Raw genomic sequence first — 13827 nt, 5'->3', positions numbered from 1 at the left:
GTTCTAAAGGAAGTCTCAAGCTAACCAGACCAACAGCCCTCAGCAGCACCTGCTTCTCTTGAAAGTACCCCTGGTGACACTCAGAAATATCCCCTACATAGGAGACAATGGCTGGGAGAGGTGAGAGTCTCAGCTTGGCTGTCCCTCTGCCACCCTGAGGACAAGTGGGCATATCCAGGGAGCCCTCAGCCTGTCTGGTGTAGGACTCTCAGACAGGTTGGGTGAGTAGCCGCAGGAACCGACTTATGTCTTTCCTTCATGGTTGGGGGAATCTCTAATCTAAATTAGCTGATTGTATTTTAAATGGCCAAATCCCACTGTAGCAATATAGACAATCTACTTCAGTGCATAAGCATATATTTTACATTTATTTCATTGGAACATTATCAAGTATAGAGTCAAATGCTGTCTTAAATTATTTGCTGACTAGAGGTAAGTTCAGACATGATTTCCTGAATTTGGACCACAGTGCAAAAAAGGCACCACAACTTTCTATAATTCTCTCTCTCTCTTTCTGAATTTGTCTTCATAAACACTTTTGAGTCTGTCTGAAGGAATTTTATAAAAACGGTAACCTGAACCTGAAGAAAATGGTGTATTAAAATGACATCACCATGAGCTTTTGTTATCCCACTTCCCTCCACAATGTGTCTCCAGATTTATATTATTACATTGTTAAACAAATCAAAAATGTGCATTTTTTAGAACTACTTGAAATGCAGCAGTGCTATAGAAAGTGGTTGGCAAATGCACTGTACATGCACTGTAAAAGTCTGGCAACAGCATTACCTCTGCAAGCTTTGAACAAACTATTAATTGAGAAACATTTTCAACCAGGCTTAAATGAGCCCCCAGTTGTTTTAAGTTAACCAGGTGATTGTCCTTGCACCTAGAAGCGAACCCAAGCAAAAAAAAATGTTTGGAATTAGTCAATATATGAAACACATGATGAAAAAAACTCCAGGTGACCACACTGGTAGTGCAGCTTTGTACAAACATTTATTTTTCCCCAGGAATGATGTGTATTGAGTGAAGCTGGCTGTTCCACTCGCTTTCTTGTTTTGCCCTTTAAGACTCTATTGTTCATCTGTTCTGCAAACACTGCAAGGATCTGTTCTAGTCTACGCTTGTAAGAGTCACTGCAAATCTCCCTTCATCTTTCTTGTAACTGTTGTGACAACAAGAGAAATTTTACGTAATGATCAAGGTTGTGCTATCTCTTTGGTTTGCTAAAGAGGTGTTTCTGAGGCTCAGGAGGGCATGTTGACTTAATATTGTGTGTGTGATTGGTGTTTTATATTGGGTGATTGCAAATGACTATCATTTAAAATATTTTAATGGTTTATTGAAGTTAAGTAAGAAAGAAAAAAAATCAGTAGGGGAATTTGAAATACAAAGTATGGAAAAAGGCTTTGGCATTAAGTTTCTCTCCAGCACTGAGAAAGCTATAGTAGGAAAATTGCCTCAGTTGGTTATGTTTCAAGTTTGATCCAGTTTCCTTTCAGAACAAAGCAAGACAAACACACACTAATGAGAAGAAATGACAGAGGTGAAAATGCCTCTCATGTTGATTTTCACTTATTCTTGTGCGTCACTTGTTTCACATTCTTGTGCATCAAGCACAGCATTGCTAGCCGGTTAAAGGAAATGGTTGTCCCACTGTACTCTGCACTGATGTGGCCTCACCTCGAGCACTGTGTGCAGTTTAGGGTTCCGCAATGTAAGAAGGACATAAAACTATTAGAGAGTATCCAAAGGAGGGATATAAAGATGGTGAAGGGTCTAGAGGGAAAGATCTATGAGGAGCAGCTGAGGTCCCTTGGTTTGTTCAGCCCAGAGCAGAGCAGGCTGAGGGGAGGCCTCATGGCGGCCTGCAGCTCCCTCACGAGGGGAGCGGAGGGGCAGGCGCTGAGCTCTGCTCTCTGGGGACAGCGACAGGACCCGAGGGAACGGCATGGAGCTGGGACAGGGGAGGGTCAGGCTGGGGGTTAGGGAAAGGGTCTGCACCCAGAGGTGGTCAGACACAGGGACATGCTCTCCAGAGCACTGGTCACGGCACCAAGCCTGCTGGAGTTCAAGAAGCATTTGGACAACACTCTCCAACAGATGGTCTGATTTTTGAGTGGTCTTGTGTGGAGTCAGGTGTTGGACACAGTGATTCTTTTGGGTCCCTTACAACTCGGATATTCTATAATTGTACAATTCACTTACATCTTACTGTGGAAAAGTGTGAACTCAGCTCTCGGTGTGAAAATCCACTTGGAGAAATGGAAAGCTTTTACCAGCATTGCACTATTTAAGGTATTTCACCTATCTGGCCTCTCTAGGGTCTGCAGCACAATTCAAGTTCACTGTCTCTATATTAAGTGACGATAGAACTGCATTTTTCTAGGCTATTGATATCTTCTGGGTGTTCTTCTCTGCAAACTCAGGCAGGAGTCCTCGCAGTCTGCTTGGTGAAGGACTTCCCCAAGGAGCCCCAGAAGATGGTGAGGGAAGGACCAGTCAGGGTTACAGCTTGCTTCTTCCAGTCATTTTTCATCTAGTGACCACATGTCAGCACACCCAGCCAAAGAAACATGCCGATGGGCCTGGCTGTGATATTCTGTCTCATGTCTCAAACATTTCTGCTCGTTATCCTGCCAGTGGATAGTGTTACTGAAAAATTCCTTGTTGAAATCAATCCTGTCTTCAAAGAAGTGGGGAGAAAAAGGCAACAATTGGTGTGAGGAATCACAGTCCCTCAAATTATTTTACAGAAGGTAAGTTCGTGGATGAGAGAATTGCCTGGATTAATATTGCATGAAAATAATAGGATCCAAATGTCTCATAAATTAAGTATATTTACAACATTGTTTCTTCCCTTAATCACCTGATTTACAGGCAAAAAATCAGTGGAATGATAGACTTGTGTTCTATAGGTCTTGATTAATCTACAGATATTTTAAATAGATATTTTACTATTAAATAGATATTTTAAAAATAGATATTAATAGATAATAAATAGATATTTTAATAAACAGATGTTTTACTGTTATAAACAGAACTTAATGACAACAAAAAATCTGTTTTAACCTGTTTGGATTTATTTTTTTCCTATTCTGTCATATTTCTCACTTCTGATTGATTTGTTCTAGAGATTATCTGTAGACATGAACAAGGAGAAACACTTAGCTTTTCCTGAAACTTAAGGCCTAATACAATAAAAATGGATACTCTGAACGGATTCCAGTTACCACTGAACAGTTGTTGAACTTCTGTCTGAACCATTGATTGTTTGGGATGTTAGGAAGAACTTCTTTACCGAAAGGGTTGTTAGACACCGGAACAGGCTGCCCAGGGAAGTGGTGGAGTCACCATCCCTGGAAGTCTTTAAAAGATGTTTAGATGTAGAGCTTAGGGATATGGTTTAGTGGGGACTGTTAGTGTTAGGTCAGAGGTTGGACTCGATGATCTTGAGGTCTCTTCCAACCTAGAAATTCTGTGATTCTGTGATTCTGTGATTCTGTTTATATACCATGTTTTATCTCCAACCTGGTGTTGCTTTTGTTTGCTGCTTTACATAACAAGCTGAAACAGGTTCCTCCCACATCGGAGCATTTAGAAGATGGGTCCCATCTAATAGCACCACTTCACTATAAACTGGGGTTGCTGAAAACTTCTTTCTCTTTCAGAGAGGCTTATTCTCCTGATATTGCTCAAATCTTCTGGCCCTGTGGAGTCACAAGGAAGGCTGACTCATTTGTGGCAGGCCGGGCTGTTTCCTTGCTGAATATGTGACAACATAGACCCCTCCATGGCTGCATCTAAGAGCAAACGTGGAATTACAGTTATTCACAAGTCCGACTTCAAATGTCAGATTCCGTATTCTGGAGAGTGAAGCTCTAGGGCCCTCTTGTGGGAAGAAAGTAGCAGTCCTGCATGTCGTGAAATGCCTATATATACTGCAGTGAACTTGGGCTGTTGTTGGTCAAAGCACATGAGACATGTTGTGTGGCACCCCTGGTACTGGGGCTCAAATCTGGCTCTTATTTGGAAACACAGAATTGAGAAAGGGGAATATTTATAAGGTCAGCGTAAAACCCAGTCCTATATATGGATATTCCTGATCGTTCAGAGTGTATTTTCCACAGACATAGTGGTGGCTGTTAATTCCTGCTCCATTCAGCCAGTCTCAGTGGTGGTGACACTTTGTCCATGTATCTACGCCATGGTCATGCCATGATCTGGGGACCTACCATGTCTGTTTCTCTTCTCTAGCTGGTGACTGGTTCCTCATGCCCCAATTCAACCACACTTCCACTGAGGAGGAGTGCAGCCATATCCCCTTTTAATGTGCCCTCACATCTTGCCCCCTGGTCTGTAAAGATCCTGGCATAGCTTCCTGGAGGCTTCAGGTGGCATTCACTTCTCAGTGCATGCTTCAAGGCCACATATTAGCCTGAAGTTTTATCTGTACGTTTAGAGGAGCTCTGAGATGGCTGCAAGCAGTGAAGGATGCCAGGGCCTACCAGCAGGCACCTGCTCTATGTCAGATCTGGAGACAGAAGTTAGGTTTTAGCTCCTGAGTATACCTAAACTGTCAGTGAGAGGAGCAGCTTCTGGTTTTGCTCAGGGCAGGCAATAGCAGGCATTGAATGTTGGAAGTTTAGTACCAAAGCCTACTGAGGATGGAATGGTAACATGCAAAGCATAACTGCCATTCAGAAATCTTTTCCCCAGACTTTACATAGTTCACCAGCACAAAACATGTCATGTTGTGTGTCATGAAGATCCCAGACATGTCTGGGTATCTAACTGTGCATCTCTTAATCACATCCAGAAGCTTTGGGCCTTTCCTATAAACAAAGAGTGATGAAACACTCTTCTTTGAGCAAGGATGATGCCTTAGTACTCTGTCTGATAGCCATGTAGTGCAAAAACAAAGAAAAAATATGCCATCAACCAACCCCTCTAAAGCTCAGTTTAGGAGAAAACTCATTTTCATTATTAGGTAATTTTTATTACTCTACTGATAGATGCTTGCATATTTTAACCTCCTGTTCTGATCTCATTCCACATCTACCTCTTTTGTGACTGCTTCCTGCCTTCAGGCAACATGTCTATTTAGCTGCAGTAAATAATCTCCTAAATTACAACCCAATTGCACTCTTTAATTAATACATACAGTTACAACTTTCTTAAAAAAATCTCAAATATTAAGGTTAATAATATATAAATCAGTTGAGGAAAGTCTTGAAAATATTTTTTTTTTATTGCAAATTCTAAGAATTCTAACTGCACTGTTTGTACTGCTGACATGGAATCTGTACTGTACAATCTGGAATAAGAGACCAAAATTTAGAGAAAATTCTCCATCACCTCCAGCAACAAAAAAATACAGATCACAAGACATGGAGCTAGTATAGGACCTCAGTAAACACCTAGCAATATTGCACAAAAACCTCTTGCACACCTGGCTGCAACTCTACATTGCCTTGTTCATGGTATTACATTGCAAACTGAATAAAAAAAAGAGAATATTTAGTTTCTTACATGATCTGCTAAACACAAGATCTTGGATTCTAGGAAAAGCACCACGACTCAGACACTAGTGTTATATGAATTAGCAGAAAATCCTAGAAAGGAGGATCAGGAAGCTTATTGTTCTGCCCCAGGGGCAAACATTTATATTATTGCTAAATCCGAAATCTTTATAGCTTAGGTACAGCTTTACATTTATTTTGTGAAGTGTGTAGGTATCAGAAGAAGCAGCTCAATTCACCTTAATTCACTTGTCTCCCTCTGGCACAAAAGACCCTTAGAAAAAATAAATTCCATTTGATTTCCATACCATGCTTTGACCAAAGTACTATGTGAAGTCTAATGACTTAAACTGGTGCAGAAATTGTACTTACAGAACTAACATAACAGTTTGTTATTTCTTTATGCAACAGCACTGTGCCTGCCTTATATCTGACAGGCTGTGGTTTTATTCCACCTTACACCCTGCTGGAATGGTCCCTGGTTTTCCAGGCCATGGAGAGTTGTTCCCTTTGTGTGCCCTTTTCAGCCATCCCAAGTGTTTAGAGTTGCATACCAAATCTGTGGTCGTAATGGAGAACCTGAGCATGGAGCTGTTCCACAAGTATATTTTTAGGCCTAGTTCAGCAAAGGTCTGAAAATGTGTCTAAATCACGGTCTGACAAGGCAGGACCATCCCGAGATACCTTAGCTATCTTGGAGCACGCTAATGCCGTGCTGGAAGCCGTACAGCCATAGTGCTGCAATGGTTTCCTGGGGACGTTTTAGCCCTGTTGGAACCATGTGTCTAAGCCTCGGTAGAGTGTTTTCGGAAATTTGGCATGTTCCCTGAGTACTCCCCACTAATGTGTTTGGATCAGGTCTAGGTAGTTCTATATGGCATTGTAGGAATGATTTATGTGGCTGTATTCCCCATGCTATTCCCTATAGCTATACACTGTATCATTGGGCTGACCTGAGATATTAGTCTGATTTTTCAGTGTTGTGGCTCAAAACATTTTAGTGGGAAATGTGGTGCTGAAAACAGGGACGATAGGGAACAAACCTGTACCATTCAAATCAGTTGGGTTTTCACCATTGATTTCCACTGGGGAAAACGCAGGAATGGTAGCAGCTGTCACTTCCATATTACTGTAAGATAGTGGTAGGTAGCCGCAGGCAATGTTATTTGGAAGAACAAATTGGATCAGGCAGGGGTTAGATCAATATCTGAAGGATGATTATCTTGGTCAGCACAGTATTTTTCCGTAGCCTAATCCAATCTAAACAATCTCTAAATATATCACAGACTGTGAAATTTCAATCCCTGTCCTGTCAGCCTGTTCATGTGAAGACGGATGATATGCCTGATGAAGTCAAAGGGCCTGATCCTGCTACTGCTGAAGTAACTAATAAATCTCCCATTAACTTCAGAGAAGCCCTGAAGGAACCACTTGGTCAAATTGCTCAATTAAACAGAGGTAGGAGGTCCTTTCCAGGTGTAATGAGTTCACAGCAGTTACATGTGCACAGGCCTTCTCCCTGAAGGAAAGGTTCACCTCTGTAAGCTTTTGGAAATGAAAAACAAGTCAGAAAGAAATGGAGATGGTGTTCAGAATGGGAGGCTGTTATTTTAGGCAGCTCTTGACCAGAACAGGCAGCACAGGGACTCGATGAAAGCCACTTATTGTAATTATTTATTGTGGGGGCCAGGTGCTTTCAGATGCCTGCACATGTGCACATGTGCTCCACTTCAACCCCTCGCCTAGGGCCAGGCATGCTGGCCAGCAAAATCTTCAGCTGGGATGACATACGTTAAAAAAATGAGAAAAATGGAGAAAAGAGGTCTGCCTGGGATTCAGCTGGTTGTGTTTTGTGGTTTCTTTTTTCCAGACAAAGTAGCCATCACGAGTGTTTTGGAGACGGAGAGCCAGGCAGCCCCTGAAGCAGGACAGCAGACCAAGGAGGGTGCAGACTGGGAGATGTCTGTGCCCTGGGGTGCCTGGAGAGATGCACCTAGAGGAAACTTTGCAGACCAACTGAAAAAGAGGTGACAACTATCTACAGACTCATTACAGATCAAAGGCCATATACAATTAATTGCTGTTGCAGTAATGAACTTCTACATGGATTTATAATTAATTGCTTAAATCTTGATTTAACTGCTGAGTGATATTTAGAACTTACGAGCTACAATTAATTTTGGATGTCTGTAAGATTGTAGCACACATTTTGTTCTTTTTTATTTATTTATTCATTTATTTCTCCCTTCCAAAATATTAAAAAATATTGTCAAATTGTGAAAAATTCCCCCCAAAATAAAGTTGAGTGATTGGTAGGCACTGGATCTGAATAGTACCAGAAAAAATGTGTTAGCATTGGTCTTTTGGGGTGTACACTCCAGTTACAAAGTAATGGATTTTTAAAACAATCATGTCAAAATGGATGCCTCTGTGGATGAAGGCTTTATTTCTGTGTCTGAAATCTCATATACTTCAGTGCTATTTCCACTGTATTACAACCAAAACTGCAAAAATATTTCTTCTTGGAGACCCAAAATAGGCATGGAGGGAATAAAGCAGGAGCATGCATCTGAAAGTATTTTTAAATGCAGTTTGCATTGAAGTCTTTTGTTTGTTTATTTGAATTTCTTTATATTTAATATATATATATATTTGAATGCAGAACAGAAGATTCCCCTATTTAAAGTCACCCTTTTTGAGTTATTCCCATGGCGTTTCAGCATATGGTCCTGACAGAGCAGAACTGCATTTGCTGCTCACATGACAGTAAGAACTTATATAGTGTGGTCTGGATCTGGGGTGAAGACCCTGTTAACAGAAACTTCTCTGAATCCTCTGATGGACACTGAATCCATCAGAAACTGTCCCATGTCAGTTTTCTTCTCAGGTCTCACACTAGTTTTCATTATATTCTTATAGAGCATTTTCCTTGAAAAAGGAAAATGAAAAAATAACTTTTCCTTGCTGGCAGCGTGGTTGTAATTCTAGCTGGAAGTGGGTAGGTCTCTTTTTGATTGTATTCATTGCAAAAAGCAAAGATTAATAAAATGGTGAAGGTTACTGGCTTCTCCTCTGTACTCATTTTCTTCTTGTTATTCCTTCATTATTTATTTTGTGACACTGCTGCTGACAGTCCTGTTCACAAAATCCAGCTCTGTCTTCCCTTTCAATCGAACTGTTATGAATTGTGTATGTTGGCCAGGTGAGTTAGAAATGGTGAAAACTAAGCTCAGCAACACTAGGATGCTTCTTACTGAAGAGGAATAACTCTAACTCACAAGTTCCAAGAGAGCTCAAGGCTGTAGCCAGTCAGTCTGTTGTCACTTGGTGTGGAGGTGAAGCCAATGTCTGCTGAGGGACCCTGAGCCCTGCCAACCTGAGTAGCTCACATCCATGATATTAAAAACAGAGATTGCTTAATGTCTCTGGAAGGAGCCAGGCTGGCTACCAGGACCAGTTATCACCTTGAAATAATATTTTTTTTCTGGATATACATTTTTTTTTTTTGTGGGTTCATTTGAGTCACTGTGTCCAGCTGAAGCACAGCAGTCAGGGTTTTTCTTCTGTGATAAAACCCAGCTTGACATGATCATAGATAGTATAAAGTTAGTTCTATTCACCTGACATAAATGAGGATATTAGGAGTCATTTGAAGCTGAACTTTTGACCAAAGAATGTATGTTTATATTAATTTCAAAATAAGACACTGAAAAATGCCCAAATGCTCCTCAGTATTTTTTAGGCACAGCAGTAACAATTCATCTTCCATAGCTATAGCATTTGTAAGTAAAGCACACCAGATAAGTTGACTAACTCATCAATTAAAATAGGAATAAATGCACTTGAAGAGAAATACAGGGCAATAACTGCATCATTCCTTTGTAATTTACAACACAGTGATTACTCAGGCCAAGTCCTGCATTAGCGAATTCAATAGAAACTTTGCCCTTGAAAAAAAAAAAGAAAAAAACCTGCCTGGACTACCCTAAAATTCTAAGATAAGGCTAATGTGGTGCAGAAAATTATTTTTATTCCTCATAGCAATAGCTGAAGCATTTTTCCAGTTTCAGATAGAAACAGTTGCAGGGTGAGCCAACTATTGGGCTCTCCAAAGCGCACTGCAATTATTTAGAGACCTTTCTTTCTAATCCTCTTTCATTTTTAACATCCATTGGCAAAAGTATCTAAATGGACGCAGAAACCAAATAATGTGCCAGAGTGTCCAGAGATTAGTAGTACCTATGCTGGGTTCAGCTTGCTCCTCAGGAAAAGTGGATCCAGCCACTGATTACTTGGTGGGGGCAAAATATAAAGAGCAGCTGGAGGTTAGTAGTAGAGGGTGCTCATGGTGGTCCCATGACTTCTAGGCACAACCAGTTTGCTCTGCTGCTAGTTGGGAGGCTGAGGCAGTGCTACTCGGTGGAAAAGGTGTTGCTGTATCTACTGATGCTGGGCAAGATCAGCATCCTGGTTTGAAATGAACTGGTTTTATTTGGAATATTGAAACTCACTTTTAAGAAGGAATTTTGATTTGTGCTGTTGTTTAAGAATGGACCCCATGCACTGACGGATGAATTGACTATTTAACTACACTTTGCGTTAATTTTGCTTTGGTTTTACAAACAGATTAAGTCAAATGGTCCATATCTGCCACGCGTTGGATTATGCTACATGCAAGCTGTTATTTTTACAATGACAATTAGGTGATGTCATGTCTACTCTTTTCCTTTGGGCATTCTTCCCAACATCTGGTATCTTGGGAAGAACTTAACATTTAGTAAACTAACAACAGATTACTCTAACATCTAATTCTTCTTGTAGAAATTAGGGCTCTGATCCTGTCAAGACTTATTCATGTGCTTGCTTTCACACAAAATGGGCTGTCCCAATGAACTTGCATAGCGAATGAAGTTATACTTATGCAAAAGTGCTAGAAAGATTCATGCCTAAATAATGAAAGTGAACACTGGCAGTACATAATTATCTGTCAGTTTCAGCTATAAACGCAGCAGAATCCAACTCCAAAATAAATACAGGAAATGGAATGAAGTGGAGGTAAAGTCTATGGGTATTTTTACTTTGCCTCGTTCACAACAGCTTTGTATTTTTTAGTAAGAACCAAACTGATAATTTAAATTGCTTGCTGTCTGTGCTGTATATGAACTCTGGAACATTATTTAGTTTCTGTGTCCATTTAGATATTTTTGCCAATGGATGTTAAAAGTGAAAGAGGATTGGAAAGAAAGGTCTCTAAATAATTGCAGTGCACTTTGGAGAGCCCAATTTATGTTAACAGCCATCCATTACTTAAAAAAAAAAAAAAAAAAAAAAAAAAGAGAGAGACATGATTATCACCAAACACACAGTCCACTGCCTTCAAAATGAGTCCAATATTGTGAGTCTTGGTATACTTTGCCACTTAGACCTCAGGTTTTAAATCAGTTCAGGTTTTATTTAATATTGGCTGAAATACAGAATTTCCAGTTGGCAGACAATAATAATTGTTTCTCAAAAATATCTAATGAACTGGCACACTGAAAACAAAAATTGCTCACAGAGGCTCCATGGTGTGATAGAAAATGGCACTGATGTTTCTTTCACTGCAGCTGGGAGAGGAGCATCTATCCGATGCATGAACTCTGAAGGTCTCCAGGAGGACTGTCCCACCACATGCCCTGGGCTTTGTACAACACTCCCATTCTCCTGGACCAACACCTTGTGATTTGAGGGCTAGTGTGGTAGGCTTAGAAATTTCTGAGGTTGAGCAGTTGATTGTATTTCATGGAAAAGACCTGGAGGGCTTGTGCAGTTACTTCCAGCTTCATCGTCCTGGTTGTATGGTTGGGAAGTGGGGTGTCCCTGCGGCTGGAGTCAGGACCCCTGTCTTTCAGGCAGCCAGCACAGCACTGTCAAATCTCTCATCTGAGAGGCACCACTTGAGTGATCTGCTCTGCTCCCTGAGGTTGCCAAGGTCAAACAGGGCTAGGACTTGACTCTGGAGGACTGCAAGGAGCCTGGTTCTCACCAGCTTCTTGTAGAAACATTGAGTCCTCATCATTACTTTCTGAAGCCAAGCATGTTTCTGTTGGAGAGATGCCTATGGTGTACCAAGTACTCAAGAAACTTGAGATGTTTCAGTTAAAAGATTTCCATTCAAAATCTAGGTCTTTCAGTGAATTTCATCAAAACTTTTCTGACCTGTTCTAGCTAGCACATGTGATTCAAGGCTAGCCTGGACTTCAGAAAATGTATTATGAAAACAAAGCAAAACAAAACTGCATGATTCTTCTTATTATTTTAAGTTATATTAAGTGCACTGAATGAAGTGGTGAGGATTTTTGTTTGTTTGTTTGTATTGGAGTTTAGTAGGATCTGGGGACAGGGAGCCAAACGCTTTCTGTGTAAGATGAACATCAACAAAGACCAAGAATATCTAAACAATAATAAAAAAAAAAAAAAAAAACACATCTTGATGGTTAATGCAAATGACTTGAAGACAACTTTTCTAGAGTACATGTAGTAGAGTAAATAGTTTACTAACCCTTTAGACATTGAAGACATTTAAAGATATTTGGTATTTCAGTTACTCACAGGTTACTGAGACAGTAGCAAGGAGCTGGAATGCTTTTAAAATGTCCTTTACAAACAGCAGCCCTTTGTATGTGCCTCTTTAAAACATTTTAATTTCTTATTTTCAAAAAGACCTCTGGGAGCAAGACGGAGTTGCAATTACCAACAAATGCCGCCAGAACTTTCCTTAGCCCATTCGTTAGCCCCTCAGAGCAAACAACAATGGTTCCTGGGACACCAGCAGACAACCTTTACGATGCCACAGCTACCATTTCTAGATATACAGGTGGCAGCTGAAAAATTTCTGTGGAATATGGATGAAGGAGAAAGGATATCATCTCTAAAGCACTACCACATCCCTGCTCCATGGTGCAGCTCAGCACTGGTGCTCTCCTCAAGATCTAAGCCCTAGTTTCCCAAAGAGTTTGAAATCTTCATAAATTGTCTTTGATGGCTGGTGATGTAATGTAAATCTGTGTCTTGTGCAAAAGGATAAAGGCTGAGTGCAGATTTGTGGCATGCCTCTCCAGCAGTCCTGTGTGAAGAGAATAACAAAAAGCAGCGGAGGTTTTTGTCTGCTGCACTGATTTTGTAGAAATAGCACAGCTCACTTCAGAATGCTACTTTAATAACAGTTTAAGAAACCTGGATTTCCCCTTGGGTCCCTATCTTTTTCTGTGCAATCCTCTCAGATTCAACACCTTTTCCCATTTTGCTTACAGGTGCAGAACAACCTTCATTTCTCCTTACCCTGGCAAGGACTGGAGTTTGACAGCATACTGATGAAAAAAAGACATTATGTGAATGTCATAAAAGACATACAGTAGCAAGGTGATCCTACTACATATGGATATGTACAGAGAGATATCTCAGAACATCTTCATTTAATTTTCTCTTCTGCAAAAGAGATGGAACAAGGAGGTTTTCATTTCAAGATAAATGCTAATTGACACTCTGCCTCCCAGGAAAATATCACATGAAGAAAATGCAGCCTTCCCTGCAGAACAGAGAAGACTGCAAAATGCTGTTCTGAATTCCTGAGCTTCATGGCTTCGAGTTTTAAATTTTCATGTCTCCAGGTTTTCAATATTTACTTTCATTTCGTTATCAAGTTATAAAAAGGATGATGATTTCATTACTTGTGACTTATTCTTGGGACTTTGGAAGTACCAGTATCAGTCACTAGTATTATTAAAAAACAGTACAGACCCCTGTATCAGGGGAGGAAAAATCCAAACATGGACAGATTTGTTTCTTTCCTCTTGGTGTGAAAATGATAGTACTCCCTAACACAACCCAAATAGTGAAGAACGATACTCATTCAATTGTGTTTCAACGTTATATTCTGCTTTACTTTATAGAATATTTGGAAAAATTCAGAATTTTTTTTTTCCCAAAAAGATACTGAAGGGAATTTCTTACTCTTCTAATCTTAATTAAACATCGGTATGTGTAAAATGTTTTGTGGCTACACGTTCCTTCAAGCTTCCACTTCAAGATGAAATGTTTGTTTAATGTTTTCCACAAAATGCACACCTCAAGATTTCATAGATACCAGAATTCTGAAATTCTAAGTTATTATACACATTGGAAATGTAAGGATATCACACCTGTGCTTTCATTCTGAACTGTTTCTGATTCTATTGAAGGATTATTTTGTCATGTTGACTGGATCTTTCCAGCTATGTCTACCATTTATTGAACTATTAATATAATCCACATGGAATGTTAC

General features: G+C 40.1%; 1 long non-coding RNA gene across 1 annotated transcript; it reads left to right on the top strand.

The window, feature by feature from the left end:
* The first annotated feature begins 2448 nt into the window (after positions 1-2448).
* LOC113842914 (uncharacterized) lies at positions 2449-13558 on the top strand. Its single transcript, XR_011807176.1, has 3 exons — positions 2449-2762; positions 7396-7552; positions 12818-13558. It is a non-coding gene; the product is annotated as an uncharacterized lncRNA (long non-coding RNA).
* The last annotated feature ends 269 nt before the right edge of the window (positions 13559-13827 follow it).

This window comes from Anas platyrhynchos, chromosome 2, assembly GCF_047663525.1.
Source record: "Anas platyrhynchos isolate ZD024472 breed Pekin duck chromosome 2, IASCAAS_PekinDuck_T2T, whole genome shotgun sequence".
NCBI lineage: Eukaryota > Metazoa > Chordata > Aves > Anseriformes > Anatidae > Anas > Anas platyrhynchos.
This window is presented reverse-complemented; position numbering and strand designations above follow the sequence as displayed.